At 41.5% G+C, this 16,478-nt stretch overlaps 1 protein-coding gene across 1 annotated transcript in view; it reads right to left on the bottom strand.

Moving 5' to 3' along the window:
* CALCOCO2 (calcium binding and coiled-coil domain 2) overlaps nt 1–16,478 on the bottom strand; it is a 199,930-nt gene that overhangs the window by 91,587 nt on the left and 91,865 nt on the right. The window lies entirely within an intron of this gene.

Raw genomic sequence — 16,478 nt, 5'->3', positions numbered from 1 at the left:
GTACAGTGCATTAATGTGGTATATATAGACAGGATCCCCATCATATGCCTAATTATTGTACATATGTTATATTATATTGCATTCCCAGGACTATGGTGTATTCACTATAGTGTATTGTTGTTATCAACCTGGTACGAGGATGTAGAGCCGATTTAAGACTTCTGGGTACTCAGGGCACTTAAGACAAGGAGCCCACTATACAGAATGCATCCCTTTGGCTGCCATACAAAATAGAGAGCATCTCAGTAGCCACCCTACAATACAAAGACCATCCCATTGTATGCCATACAATACAGAGAGCAAACCAGTAAATGTCATATAATACACTGGGCATTTTAACGTCCCTCATACAGTACAGAGAGCATCCTAGGGGACTACCACATTAAATCATTTCTTCACCATTATTTAACCCCTCCCTAACCATAAAATCCCATAAAAAACTATTTGAGTTATCTAGCCAATCTAGCCACACATCATAAATATTTTTTTTGCTATATTACATTACATGAATTCAGTGATCATCACAGACATTATCTGATGTGTTTTAGGGTCACAACCTTAAATCAACTGGATTTTCTTTTGTGTTGAAAAAAAAAATTGCAATTACAATATGTCAAAAACAAATGCATTATTTGTCTGTGATCCCTGAAATACATCAGATAATGTCTGTTTGCTATGATGCATACATATATATATATATATATATATATATATATATACAGTCAGGTCCATAAATATTGGGACATTGACAGAATTTTCAGATTTTGGCCTCTATTCACCACCACAATGGTTTTGAAATGAAACAAACAAGATGTGCTTTAACTGCAGACTTTCAGATTTGATTTGAGGGTAATTACATCCAAATCGGGTGAACGGTATAGGAATTACAACAGTTTCAATATGTGCCTCCCACTTTTTAAGGGGCCAAAAGTAATGGGACTATCAACTCAAAAGCTATTTCATGGACAGGTGTGGGCTATTCTCTCGTTATTTCATTATCAATTAAGCAGGTAAAAGGTCTGGAGTTGATTCTAGGTGTGACATTTGCATTTGGAATCAGTTGCTGTTGACTCTCAATATGAGATCCAAAGAGCAGTCAAATCAGTGAAGCAAGCCATCATTAGGCTGAAAAATCAAAACAAACCCACCAGAGATAGCAAAAACATTAGGTGTGGCCAAATCAACTGTTTGGAACATTCTTAAAAAGAAAGAACGCACCGGAGAGCTCAGCAACACCAAAAGACCCGGAAGACCATGGAAAACAACTGTGGTGGATGACAAAATAATTATTTCCCTGGTGAAGAAAAACCCCTTCACAACAGTTGGCCAAATCAAGAACACTCTCCAGGAGGTAGATCTATATGTGACAAAGTCAACAATCAAGAGAAGACTTCACAAGAGTGAATATAGAGGGTTCACCACAAGATGTAAACCATTGGTGAGCCACAAAAACAGGAAGACCAGATTAGAGTTTGCCAAACAACATCTAAAAAAGCCATTACAGTTCTGTAACAACATCCTATGGACAGATGAGACAAAGATCAACTTGTACCAGAGTGAAGGGAAGAGAAGAGAAGGAAAGGAACCGCTCATGATCCAAAACATTCCACCTCATCAGTGAAGCATGGTGGTGGTAGTGTCATAGCGTGGGCAAGTATGGCTGCCAATGGAACTGGTTCCCTTGTATTTATTGATGATGTGACTGCTGACAAAAGCAGCAGAATGAATTCTGAAGTGTTTCGGGCAATATTATATGCTCATATTCAGTCAAATGCTTCAGAACTCATTGGACGGCGCTTCACAGTGCAGATGGACAATGACCCGAGACATTTGCAGTAGAGGCCTGGCAGAGCATCACCAGGGATGAAACCCAGCGTCTGGTGATGTCTATGAGTTCCAGACTTCAGGCTGGAATTGCCTGCAAAGGATTTGCAACAAAGTATTAAAAAGTGAAAGTTAGATTTAGGATTGTTTAGTTTGTCCCATTACTTTGGGCCCCTTAAAAAGTGGGAGGCTCATATAGAAACCGTTGTAATTCCTACACCGTTAACCTGATTTGGATGTAATTACCCTCAAATTAAATCTGAAAGTCTGCAGTTAAAGCACATCTTGTTTGTTTCATTTCAAAATCATTGTGGTGGTGAATAGAGGCCAAAATATGAAAATTCTGTCAATGTCCCAATATTTATAGACCTGACTGTATATATATAATATACATATATACACACACACATATATACACACACACACATATGCACACACTAGTGGCCAAAATTGTGGAAACCTTTTGGAAAATCTGCATTTTTGAAGTTTAACAGCTTATTGCACTAATATATTTTAGTATTATACCAAAGAGCATACATCATTACAATGGCAATTTCATTTATAACATAATACAACATAACACAATGAATTTTATATCAAAATTTTACATTTTGAAAACAGTTATACGTACTAAACTGTAGGAAAGTAAATTTCTTTCTTTTGCAAAATATTCATTAGTACTTTGTTTGAAAGCCTTTTGCTGCAATTACATACCTCCCAACTTTGGTGGCCAGTGGGTCGGGACCCTTGGTGCGCCGAAGGCGCACCCACGTCAGGAATGTGGACGGAATCTAGGGTAAAGGGGTGGAGCCTAACAACACTCCCGTTTCCGTCACTGCAGGGGGGTGCCCAGCACTCTCCCAGATGCTCAGGCTCTTTCTGCACTGTAAATAGACGCTGTACGCATGTGCTATGCAGAGCAGTGATGTGTGCTCACCCCCAACTGCCCCCCGCCCCCACACTGCGGGACACTGATGTATTTGCTGCAGTTTAAAGTGTCATTGATCACACAAATTTGTCCCACACCTTTTGCTATCATACATCCCCACAGCATAACATTAACTGGATGCTTCACAGTAGGTGTTGTGCACTCAGGTGGCAAATCTTCAATTCTTCTGCAGACATATTTCATAACATCACTACCAAATATGGACATTCTGGTTTCATCACTCCAGATGACACTGTTCCATTGTGCTGACCAAGTAATATGCTATTTAGCCCATTCTAATCTTTTCTAAGGGACTGTACAGATTCTGAAAATAAAGAAATACACACTTACAAGAAGAAAAAAACAAATAGATAATCTCTTTCACAGTTTAGACAACATCAAAGGAACGATTTCCAAGAGAATGTGTTAGTCCATCCACATAGTGATCGTATCTCATTTAACCCATTCTACACGCAGAAGAGATAAAATCACAAATTCGTCCTACCACTAAACAACCCAATTACACAAATTTAAGTCCATTGAAATGACAGGGCGCCAGACCCCAAAAAATATATTTATATACTAACCAAAAAAATCGCCCTTTTCAAAAGTCAAATCACACAGACACAAATTATCAGAAACAAGGGCCATTCTCCCTAAAAAATCGGTACGAACCTTTACAGTCCCCCACACCAAAAAGGTCAAGAGACAAAGGAGAGGAAACAGAGGAGTAAATAAGACACATAAGAAAAATGCAAAAATTTAATAAAGCCGAAAGACATTTATAATTTATCGTCTAAAATTCCCCATTCCCCCTCTCTGACCATCACCTTCTCTCTTTTAACTTATCGCTCTTTCCTTCCCCCCCTCTACCTCCTAAGGCCACTATTACTAGGCATAACATTGAGGTAATCGACACCGTATCCTTTTCTTCCCTACTTGACTCGCTTCTCTCTCCTTTGCTCTCTCTCTCCTGCCCTGAACAAGCTGCTTCCCTATACAACACCTCCCTTACTTCTGCTCTTGACTTTATTGCTCCGGCTATCACTACTCACCCTTGCAGATCCACACTTCAACCCTGGCATTCCAAATGCACCAGATATCTGTAAAAGTGTTCACGAACCACCGAGCGGCAGTGGAGAAGGTCACGCTCTAAGGCAGATTTTCTCCATTTCAAATCTATGCTGTCATCCTACAGTGCTGCCCTTTCCCTCTCTAAACAGTCATAGTTCAAGCACCTCATCCCCTCCCAGTTCTCAAATCCACAGCGTCTCTTCACCACCCTGAACTCCCTCCTCTGCCCACCCCCTCCTCGCCTTCCCTCCTTGCTCTCTGCCCTTGACTTTGCTTCCTACTTCACATCTAAAATTTACTCCATACGTCAGGATATCATATCCCACCAGTCCCCCAGCACTTCACCTTCTCCTTTCCCGGGTCATCCCTCCCCTTCCATTTTACCTACACTAACATCCTTCTTCCCTGTATCTGGAGAGGAAGTCATGGCCCTTATCCAGTCCTTCCCCCCCTTTCACCTCCCCCCTGACCCTATCCCTTCACGTCTCCTCTGCTACCTCTCACCCTGTGCCTGTTCCCATCTTGCCCACCTCCTCAATCTCTCCCTCTCATCTGGCACTGTCCCTTCTGCATTCAAACATGTCCTTGTCTCCCCCATTCTTAAAAAACCTACTCTTGATCCTAACACTCTGGCCAACAACCACATACCCATCTCTCTCCTCCCTTTTGCATCCAAACTCCTTGAGCGTATTGTTTACAACCGCCTTACCAACTTTCTTTCCTCCCACTCCCTCCTTAACCATTTTCAGTCTGTCTTCCGTTCTCTCCATTCCACAGAAACTGCCCTCACTAAAGTCAGCAAGGACCTCCTTGCTACCAAATCTAAAGGCCACTACACTCTACTCATTCTCCTTGACCTTTCTGCTGCTTTTGACACTGAGGACCGCCCTCTCCTGCAGCAAATCCTTCACTCCCTTAGTCTACATGACACTGCCCTCTCCTGGCTATCCTCCTACCTCTCTGATCGATTCTACTCTGTCTCCTCTCATGGCTTATCTTCCCCCCCAACATCCTCTCACAGTAGGTGTTCCCCAAGGTTCTGTTCTTGGACCACTCCTTTTCTCCCTCTATACATCCTTTCTAGGTGAACTCATCAGCTCTTTTGACCTCCATTATCATCTCTATGCTGATGACACTCAGATCTACCTTTCCTCCCCTGACATCTCTCCCTTTCTCCTCACTCGTATCTCCAACTGTCTTTCTGCTATATCTTCCTGGATGTCCCAGCGATTTCTTAAACTTAATATGTCTAAGACTGAGATGATCATCTTCCCACCCTCCCACATAACCTCACCTCCCACTATTTCTTTATCAATAGATGGCACAACTATCTCCTCTAGCCCCAAAGTGCTAGACTCCTCCCTCTTCTTCAAACGACATATCTAGAACCTCTCACAGTCCTGTCATTTCCATCTTAAAAATATTTCCAGGATCAGACCCTTTCTCACCCAGGATGCTACTAAGACCTTAATACACTCACTGGTCATCTCCAGCTTGGATTATTGTAACCTTCTCCTATCTGGCCCTCCCAACTCCCATCGCTCTCTGCTCCAGTCCGTCATCAATGCCGCAGCTTGACTTATCTTTCTCTCCAAACACTCTTCATCTGCCTCCCCTCTCTTACAAGCCCTCCACTGGCTCCCCTTCAGAATTCAATTCAAGGTTCTCACACTCGCTTAAGAAGCCCTCACACACGCCTCTCCCATTTACATCTCTGACCTCATCTCCCTTCACTCTCCTGTCCGTCCTCTTCGTTCAACAAATGCACACCGCCTCTCATGCCAACTGATTACTTCCTCCCACTCCCGCCTCCAAGACTTTGCCCGTGCTGCTCCCCACCTTTGGAACTCTCTCCCTCTCCCCATCAGACTCTCCACCTCTACAATCCTTCAAACGGGCTCTCAAGACCCGCTACCCTCTTGTGCTTCTCCTTACTTTATGTTCATCTACTTCTTACTCACCACTAGGACACCTAACACTTGGTGCCTATGCTTTGGGCTAATTGGGTGTTATGGCCACCTATGTATCAATGTATATTATCCATGTCCTTGTCCTTCATTGTACTGTATTATACTGTAAGTCACTTTTTTTTGGTTATGTACCTTGTAAGGCGCTGCAGAACACTTGTGGCGCCATATAAATAAACAATAATAATAATAAAATTCTTACAGATACACAAATAAAATTGTTAATGAAGCGATTAAAATTTGTATCATCCAATATACCAAATTTATTTGAACTGTTCACGGAACTAAACCGTTTTGTGAGATGTCTCTGTAGGAAGAGATTTTTTGCTCTCAAAAAGAGCAACTAAATAAAAATAGAAGAATCTACACAACCAATTATTTTAGATATAGATGATCCCTATATCGATATTCTCAATACACTCCTCCCCACATAAGTAGTAACCCCTGTGGCTATATATGACATTAACAACACAGAGGTTCCTAAAGAACACAATACATTCAGACGAAAATCGAGATTTTTTTCCAACACATAGCAAAAGTACTCAAATAGATGTGTTCTACAGAACGACACTAGAGGATTTCAAAACTTTGTGCGCCCATGAAAGCAAAAAACCTCAATACTCAGATAATCTGTCAGGTCCTGAAAGAATGGCCCTTAAACAACTGATGTCACATCAATCAATTATAATACAAAAGCCGCAGATAAAGGCGGGGGGCTAATAATACAGAATAGAACAGATTATCTGAGTGAAGCATATCGATAATTAAAAAATCTAAACTTTTACAAAGAGCTAGAACAGGATCTCACTCCCATGTTTCAGAAAGAATTGAAATCTTTATTAAACAAAGCACTAGAAGAGGGGGTGATATCTAGGGAAACCTATTTATTTTTCCTCCTCATCCAGTTACAACTACATATTACCATCTTCCCAAAGTTCATAAATCCACCACCGATCCCCCAGGACACCCAATCATATCGGGCATAGGTTCATTAATTTCCAATCTTACTTTTTTTGTTGACTCCCATCTCCAACCCCTGGCCAGCTCCCTACGATCACATATCAAAGATACCATGCAATTTCTAGACAAGATACAATCTATTCATTGATTACCCACATATAAGTTTCTCACATGTGATGTACAGGCCTTGTACACCGACATTCCGCACAACCTAGGTGTAGAGGCCATCAATTTTTTTCTCGATACAAACGAAACCATCAATCATAGTTTAAAATTAATTATCTTGGACAGTATTACTTTTATACTTACTCAGAATTATTTTATTTTCAATAGCTAACACTATCTCCAGACCCGTCGGACCGCGATAAGGACCAGGTTCGCTCCGAGCTTCTACATAGGTCTCCTAGAAGAGACTCATTTGGGATGGTGGGTTCGGAGCAAGCCTGGTCATCTACGAGCGATATATAGATTACTTATTTTTTATATGGGATGGAGATGAGTAGTCAATAGATCAGTTCACCACTTTCCTCAATTCTAATCTGTTTCACTTGACCTTCACCAGCACCCATAGTTCGCAAACCATCAATTTCCTAGATATCACCCTTTCTATAGTTAACAATGAAATTTCCACGTGTATTTTTAAAAAAGAAACTGAATCGGTATCCAGACACTGTATTCAACAACATAAAGGAGATTTCAAATGTTTACATGTTATAGGTATTGAACACATTCCGTATACTGCTAGAGGAGGAGGCAGATACTCTCGTCTCTGCCTCCGAGAAACATACTGGATTTATAAAATGCACACACTACATCCTGAAGGTCTCAATGATATTACAGAGACGGTCTTTGATATACAATCTCCAGCTAACACTACAGGTTCCTGTGGGTTGCCTGGGATATTTACTAGGTCCATACCCCTGTCTGTTTCAAGCCAGACTAAAATATGTTCATATATAGAGCCTAATTCAAATTGGCTTTTTCAGATTATTAGCATATCGCATATGACCGAATTTTTCCCTTCCTCTACATATCCCCCCCAAAAAAAATATTAATTCCATGGTACATTTTATCACAAAATAAATATATGATTCAATTTCCATATCATTACGCTTACATTTGTAATTATACCTTGACTTATTGCAATAATTTACATACATTCTATCATATCAAATTCTTTAGTTGCTTCTGTATATTAACTACAACATGATGGTTGAAGACTAAAGTCAAATATTAAAATCTCTTTCATTTCCTTTCCTCTCCTTTACTATTTCATAGATTCTTCATTGCTAGCAAACTTAGAAGATTTTATATCTATCGGAACTGAAAGGATTTAGTTTTAACTGCAAAATTACTTAGATTCATGTATGTTTTTTAAATTATTATATTCTGACCCTGCCGCTTTAAATGCAATTGTTATCTAATATATCATAATAAGATAGACAAGTAAAATGTCGAAGTCGAATAATTGCATACGACCGCATTCAACTGTTATCGGATGATTTGGTCATCCGCTGCCCGATTTATGTTGGTACAATCCATGATGTAACATTGCGTGTGCACGCACCCAGTGTGCGCACGTATCCACACATTCGCACAACACTAAATAGTGAATAATATACAACACTCTCACACTGACAAACACAATATTCATGCAGGGTTTAGTTAGTAACAAGAAACAGCTTCTGTATACATGTCTGAGAAAAGTAATTAAAAAACAATACACCAGGATACTGTGAGTGTTTTACATATAAATTGGGAAGCCCCGCATACAGACAAGTGTGGCTGTGGCAATTGAAATATAACCCAGACATTGATATGCACAATTGATTTTGTCTGAATTAACAATGGTCAGAGGTTTTGCTTACCAGACGCAGTGGCAACGACAATCAGCTGGGGGTCCCCATCCTGCTTGAAAGTGAACCTAGCTGCTTGTGACACCTTGCATTATAGTTTTAAAAATATGTTAGTAAGGGATAAAATATAAATATATATTTATATATATATATATATTAAATCCATCATAAATAGACTTACATGCATAAAACACACACACATAGACTCACATGCATAAACACTGCACATTACGCACAGTTGCGCTGTTTATCATAAGCACTCTACAAATAAACGCACCACGCATATGTGAAGTGCATGTTATACAGTATGATATTTATGGTTTAGTACATAATAAGTAGATCATGTTTGGTGCCATTCTGATCCGCTGTGTATTTGCAGATCTCCGGTTCTATCGGTGGGGAAATCGCTACAAGCATCTGCACGTTATGAACTAATCAGGATATAACAAAAACATACTTTTACAATCCCATTGAATATAAAGTGGTGCTCAATAATTGTGTTTCGTTTTTTTAGACCATAGTCTCATTATATTAATTTGAGTCAATCATGACAATAAATTGGATGTTTATTTTGCAATGTGGTAATATAGATATTTATTCTTAAGATGTTTCCTTTTCTGGTTTTTGAAATTGTATAACTTTCTGATTGCAACATATTGATAGAACACTAAAAGTGGATACAATGTTGCATATTTTTCTCACAGTTCTGCAGACTATAAAACAGTGCTCCAAACCTGTTTTTTTTGTGTCAGGCTGTGTCTTATTCCACAGCTGAAAATGGTCTTAATTATGCAAATGAATGATGACCTCATCAATAGATTGTCTCATTAATAAAAAATACGATCCTGACGAAGGTGTGTGAGCACACGGAAACGTGTTGAGCAACCTTTCTAATAGAAACAATTAATCACAGCACGAGGTGGAACAATCCTTGCCAGCTACCAGCGCTCCCCACTGCATATGCTAACAGGCTACAGGACAACGGCAGAGCCAGCCAGTGCTCCTTTGCATCGGAGGCTTTACCGGATATCGATCTTCATACCCTCCAATGTGAGATTCCTCTGTGAGAGCCAGCTGATCACAGACGCCCTGCAGACGATCAAGGGGTATAATATCTCACTAACAGAGGAACATATGTGTAACTCCCTTTTGTTAACATACTAACGGGCTGCAGGACAACAGCAGAGCTGGCCATGGCCCCCACACATCGGAGGCTTTACCGGCTATCCATCCTCATACCCTCCAATGTGAGATCCCGCTGATGACAGATGACCAAGGGGTACATTATCTCACTAACAGAGGAATATATGTGAAACTCCCTATGTTCATCAGTGTATCTGCCACTGTTTTATCTATAGGTAATTCAACCTGATGAGGAGATATTCCACAGAAACCATGTGCCAGCGACAGAGTGGGTGAGCTAATTTCTATTTATTGAACTCAATAACTTTCATTTATGTCGGCAGGATAACCAAAAACACTTAATATCAGACGTAGTAGATTCTATAGTTAAAATCTATTGCTATCAAGCAGAGGTATTCTCTGACAACAAATATAACCTCTGAGAATAGATTGGTCATTCAAACACCTTGGATTACAATCAATTGACGCTTTTCATACATTCAGTGAACATTTTCTTCTCTTGGAGTATAGACATTACATTACACATGCAAAAAAAATTTTTAATACAATCAAACAACATAATTATATTGTCTTTCACAAACAAAATATATTTAAGATTTTAATTTAGATGCAATCATTTATTTTATGTTGTGTTTTCTGTTTGTGTATTACATACATATATTATGTCCTTTTAGTAATAAATTATTTTATTATTCATTTATATGGAACTGACAGTGTTGTTTGAAAGCGCAGCCAATTTCTTCTATATTTAACTAATCTTTTCTGTCTTTGTTTGAGAGATAAAAGCAGCTTTTTCCTTGGAATTCTGACGTCTAATCTAAAATATTGAAGTCTGCATGGAACAGTCCTGGCACTGATGTTTACACCGCATTCACGTAAATCATCACAGCATGGTGTTGTGGATCTTTTCATACGTTTACCAGTTTGGTTTTGAATGGACTGATGGCATGATTCACTACCGATCGCAACTGCGATTATGCACACAATTGGTCAATTGTGTTCTGCGCATGCGTATGCATCGCAGTGTGCGTGTGCAAACCGGCCACTACGATCGGGACTGTGATCACAGTGATTTCGCAGAGTGATTGACAGGAAGCACCGTTTTGGGGTGGTAACGAGGGGGTGGTCGAGGAAACGCAGGCGTGCCAGTGCGTTTGAACGCTGTTGCAGGGGTGTGCATAAAATAGCCACTGCGATGCCATACGCAGCTTGAGTACTCATAGCGTGCGATGAAGTTAGCAATTTCTGAGGAAGGTCAGAGATTGTGCAAGTGTGCGTGGGGCTGCGATTGTACTCGATGGTTTTGCAGTCTTGCTAAACATTACGGATGTGTGTAAAGTAAGGTGGGTGTCCTCATGTCTTTCTGCAATGGCATAGTAATCACAATGGATTAGCATATGATATCAGTGAGACTGTGTGCGTAATCGCTATTGCAATCGCAGTTGCGATTCGTAATGAATCCGGCCCCGAATCTGTTGATAACTATTCCACAGTTTCAAAATGCCTTCTCCTTAGTTACCTTCTTCACATAAAATAATTATTTTGTATCTCTTTCTAGGTGACCAGTCAACTCTTATTACTTTGCTTGTCATCCTATATAAATTACACAGCTTACTTCAAGAAATTACAGTAAAAAAACACATTAAAAAACAGCGCCCAACTTAGTGATAAGCAAACAACTAAATAAGATGTTTAACTATCAATTCTGGTGGCAACAAATGTGCTCCATATCTTTATTTAGCTATAACTTTTTATGCAATAAAAATAAAGTGCGTTGAAGTGCATTATATTGTGTATAAAATTATCTTTCCAGTGATATATACTTTCATAGGATTTTCTTTAAAAATAATGCAGTTATACGCAATTAAACCCCCCTCAAAAAAACACATTTTCCAAAAGGTTTCCAGAATTTTGGCCACCAGGCCACCTACATACATACTGTACCCATCCCCAAATTATCTGTGCATGATATATTCTGAATCCCCCACAAAGTACCTATTGCATGTTGTATTCAACACCTCCCCCAAAATACTGTTGCACGGCATATTCTGCACATCCCCCTCCGACAAAGAACCCACCGCATGTTAAATTCTACTTGCCTCCTCCTGCACCCCCCATTCCTGTACCTGCCGAACATTATATGCTGCATTCTGGTGAAACTGGAGAACAACATGAAGCAGTAGTTTGTTTTGATGCTGCACTTCGTAGCCCGAATTAACCCCTAGTAGCCCGAATGAACAAAGTGGGCGGTCCCGACTGGGATTCCCATCATACACCTGAGTGCAGCTAATGTATTCATAATGGGTGCCATCGGAAACAGGTGTTAAGTCTCTGCTGGCATAAAATTAAATACCTGATCTGGGGTGCCCCTTGAAGGGTTGGGGGCAGATCAGGTATTTCAGTTTATGCCAGCAGGACCTTAGCACCTGTTTCTGATGCCGCCCATTATGAAGACATTTACACCCTCTCCTTAATCTGGCTCTATATACAGGCACTGTAAGTATTTACTATTGTAACCCTCATTTATTTATATATATATATATATATATATATATATATATATATATATATATAATCCAACGTGCCGCACTCCAAGAATGAATAATGACAACAATAGACTCAGCGGATGAAATAGACTATTTCAGCTACTGAGTCTGTTGTCATTATTTATGCTCGGAGTGCATGAGTAAAGAATATGCTGTAAGAAAAACCTTCTAGAGTGGGTATCGGACCAGACACTGGACAGAGGGTATATAAGGTGGAGGAGAGTAAAGCTAGGTACACACCATAAGATTATCGGTCCAATCTGGCTGCTTGGAAGGAAAATCTGGTAATGTATGGGAGCAAATGGCAATACATTACCAGGTTTTCGTTCCAACCAGCCAGATTTGACAGATAATCTTTTAGTGTGTACCAAGCTTAATAGTTTTTAGCAGTTGAAGGAGAGTAACAGTTGGTGGAGGAGAGTAACAGTTGATGGCAGTTGACAAAGGAGAGTAACAGTTGATGTAGGCGAGTAACAGCTGGTGGAGAATTAACAGTTGGTAGCAGTTGGTGGAGGAGAGTAACAGTTGGTAACACTTGATGGCAGTTGGTACTGGCCTGACCAAGCAGAGGCAGTGCTGAGAGACTCCCTGGTGGACAACAGGCTGAGCAGGAAAGGGGGAGATCGTGCAAATCATTCACTCTCTAATGGTTATCTAAGCCTCCGTGGTGGACACCTCTGTCACTGTATTCCCCCTGGGGGCCCTTCATGCCTCATTCCAACAGTGGAACCGCTGCCTCGGCTCCCTGCTTAGTCTTTATCCAGTCTAAATTCCTGCAAGACACCAAATTTCTGCCAGCTGCAGGTCTCTACTCTGACAGATTACAGTTCTCTAGGATATATCTATAATGTGTATAGGATGTACAATGCACAGCACGGGTATTTGAGTCAAGGGGGGGTACACTGCACACTCTGCACACATTGAATTTCTGGTACTTTATTCAGAAATATGGCACTGTTACCATTTTCTCCGAGATACTGAGCACTGTGCCATAATCTTCAGTGCATGGGCTTGTGCGATAACTTCTAGTGGAGAGGGGGCCGACAGATTGCACACAGGCCCCCCCTATGATAAAATGCCCATTCCAACAGGTCCTCTTACTGGCATGAGCATGCCGGGGCTGTACATAGTTATGGCCTCACCATTTTTACTTTGTAGTGGGGGTCTTGGACACCCAGGCGTGAAAGAGAGGCCGACTATTGCCAACATGCCAACCAGTCTGTAACGTCACAATATGAGCATTTTGTATGTTAAAAATCTTTACAGATGGACCAGGCGACTGAAAGAGACTGACAGTATTACAGAATGAAATGATTTAAACACCATCTCATAAGTCAAGATGGAAATATCAGAAATATTGTGCAGAAAGCAATTGGATAATGAAAATATACAAGTACAATTTTAAAAATAGAATCAATCCCTCCATCAGGGGACTAGACAAGGCTGCCCAATCTCACCTTTATTCTTTACTGTAGCAAAAGATCCATTAATTCGTAATTTCCACCAGTTATCTGGCTGGCAAGGCATAACCATAGATAACCATGAAATTAAAGTTTCCGCTTTCGCAGATGACCTTTTACTATACTTCCATAACCCCAAACAAGCTGTTCCTTTATTAATAGATAAATTGCGAGACTTTGCATCTATAGCAGGATTCAAGATCAACACCACTAAAACAGAAGCCCTGGCATTTCACCCTGACGCTCGACTGGGATAGGGAAATACTTTCCCTTTCAGATGGGCAAATTCCACTTTAAAATACCTGGGCATTTTGATCCCCTCACATCTTTCTAATCTCTATTCTGAAAACTATCAAACTTCTGACACAGACATTAACGCACTTCCGCAAATGGGGCACTTTACCCCTCTCTTATATAGGCAGATGTCATGTAAGTAAAATGGTTAGCTTCCCTCGTATTTTAGATATGATCCAAATGTTGCCCATCCTTATATCGAAAAAAGATCTACAAATGATAAAAAGGAAATGCAACATTTCATTTGGGCCAATAAGCGCCCTAGGATTTCTCTTTTTAAACTACAGCAAACCACTGATTTGGGAGGTTTAAACAATGTTATTCCGCTCCATGGATTGGGTCAGCGAGGCTAACTTACACTTCCTTTTCACTAGAACAAGCCTTTAGCCCTGGCATACACCTTGCTGCTTTGTTACATACTCAGGCTTCCTCCATGCTATAAGAAGTTAGTGATATTGTGCCCCTTGCAGTGCGTGGAGGCAGCTCCGCTTACTTTTAAAGGTCTCTCCTTCCCACTCCCTTCTCCTCCTACTGGTGGGAAATTTTGGCTTTTCTGAGGGTCATTCTTCACAATATATTAAAAACTGGTCTCTCCAAGGGTTGAAATATCTGTATCAGTTTCTAGATGTCTGTACATTACAGCCTTATACACCCAGTCAGCTACAAAGTAACTTTCCATATCTTAGTATACTGTTATTCCCCTACCTACAAGTGCTGAGTAACATTCAAAAAATACTATGATTACTGACTGATGAAGACAAACACTGTAGATTGGATGGTGCGCTATGCCTCAGACCTCTGGGATCCTTCTCTTCCTCTTACATATACACATCCATTCATCCTACAATAGATTTGGAATGGATTCCAGGGGTTTTGGCCAAATGGAAAGAGGTTTTCCCAGACCTCACTCTGGGCCTGATTCAAGTGCCGGACGCTCTAACAGAGCGCTCACTCTGAATCAGGGCCGTCCCTCTGGTTTTTCAGAACGGCCTCCTGGCCGCTCGCATAGCTGTGGGTGACCACCCACAGCCATAGCGAGGGGCCATGATGATGGTCGCGATGGTCAGGATAGTAAAAATCCCCCCAATGAAGTCAAAATATTGACGAAACGCATTGGGTATTTGAAAATAGATGTGTTTTTTCAGCAGAAAGCTGTATTACTATTAATGTAAGTACAGAGTTTTAATTTTTTTTCTTCTAAATAAATGTAATTGGTTTTACTGAAAGGCTGATTACTATTTGTTGGGTGACCTTGGTGCACGGGTTCTATTTCAGAAGATGAAGACCTAACCATCCCACTTACCCAGAAACCTACACCTTATGAAAGGAGATATAACTGTCTTTGAAAAAGACCACTGGACAATATCTATAAATAAGCGCTCCCAGCTGAGTAGCGTACCATGCGGGCCGTGGTGCAGACTGTGTCTCTGTGAGACAGCTGCACTGTGTGTGTAGCGCTGACCGGAGAGAGTTCGGTCAGCACTACACAGTGCCAAACACACAGGCGCCGGTGCCGGCAGCAGTGTGTTTGTTGTAATCAGCAGCCGATGAGAGTCTGTCAGACTCTCATCGGCTGCTGCTGCTCCCACTGCGGGAGCCATCTTCCGGCTCCCGCAGTGGGTAATGGGAGAGACGTCGTCATGACGACGTCTCTCCCATAATGCAAAGCGGCTGGAGGAGCCAGTAGCAGCGTCGGGACCAGGAGCGGGGTTTCAGGTAAGTGGTTTTTTTTAATTTTTTTTATTACATCTCTCTCTACTGGGGGGCTACTACTGGGGGCAGTACCAGGGGGGGATTAATACTGGGGGCACTACAAGGGGGGAATATTGCTACTGAGGGCACTACCAGAGGGGGCACTACCAGGGCACTACACTGGGGGCACTACCAGGGGGGGTATTACTACTGAGGGCACTACCAGGGGGGATTACTACTGGGGCAGTACCAGGGGGAGATTAATACTGGGGGCACTACCAGGGGGGGATATTGCTACTGGGAGCATTACCAGAGGGGGGTATTACTACTGGGGGCACTACCAGGGGGGTATTACTACTGGGGGCACTACCAGAGGGGGAATATTACTACTGGGGGCAGTACCAGGGGAGGGATTACTACTGGGGCAGTACCAGGGGGGGATTAATACTTGGGGCACTACCAGGGGGGGATATTGCTGGGGGCACTATCAGGGGAGGTTATTACTACCCGGGGCACTACCAGGGGGGGTATTACTAAGGGGGGCACTACCAGAGGGTGAATATTACTACTGGGGGCAGTACCAGGGGAGGGATTACTACTGGGGCAGTACAAGGGGGGATTAATACTGGGGGCACTACCAGGGGGGGATATTGCTACTGGAGGCACTACCAGGGGGGTATTACTACTGGGGCAGTACCAGGGGGGGGTTAATACTTGGGGCACTACCAGGGGGG

Source organism: Taudactylus pleione, unplaced genomic scaffold, assembly GCF_031769625.1.
Source record: "Taudactylus pleione unplaced genomic scaffold, aTauple2 ptg000317l, whole genome shotgun sequence".
Lineage (NCBI taxonomy): Eukaryota > Metazoa > Chordata > Amphibia > Anura > Myobatrachidae > Taudactylus > Taudactylus pleione.
This window is presented reverse-complemented; position numbering and strand designations above follow the sequence as displayed.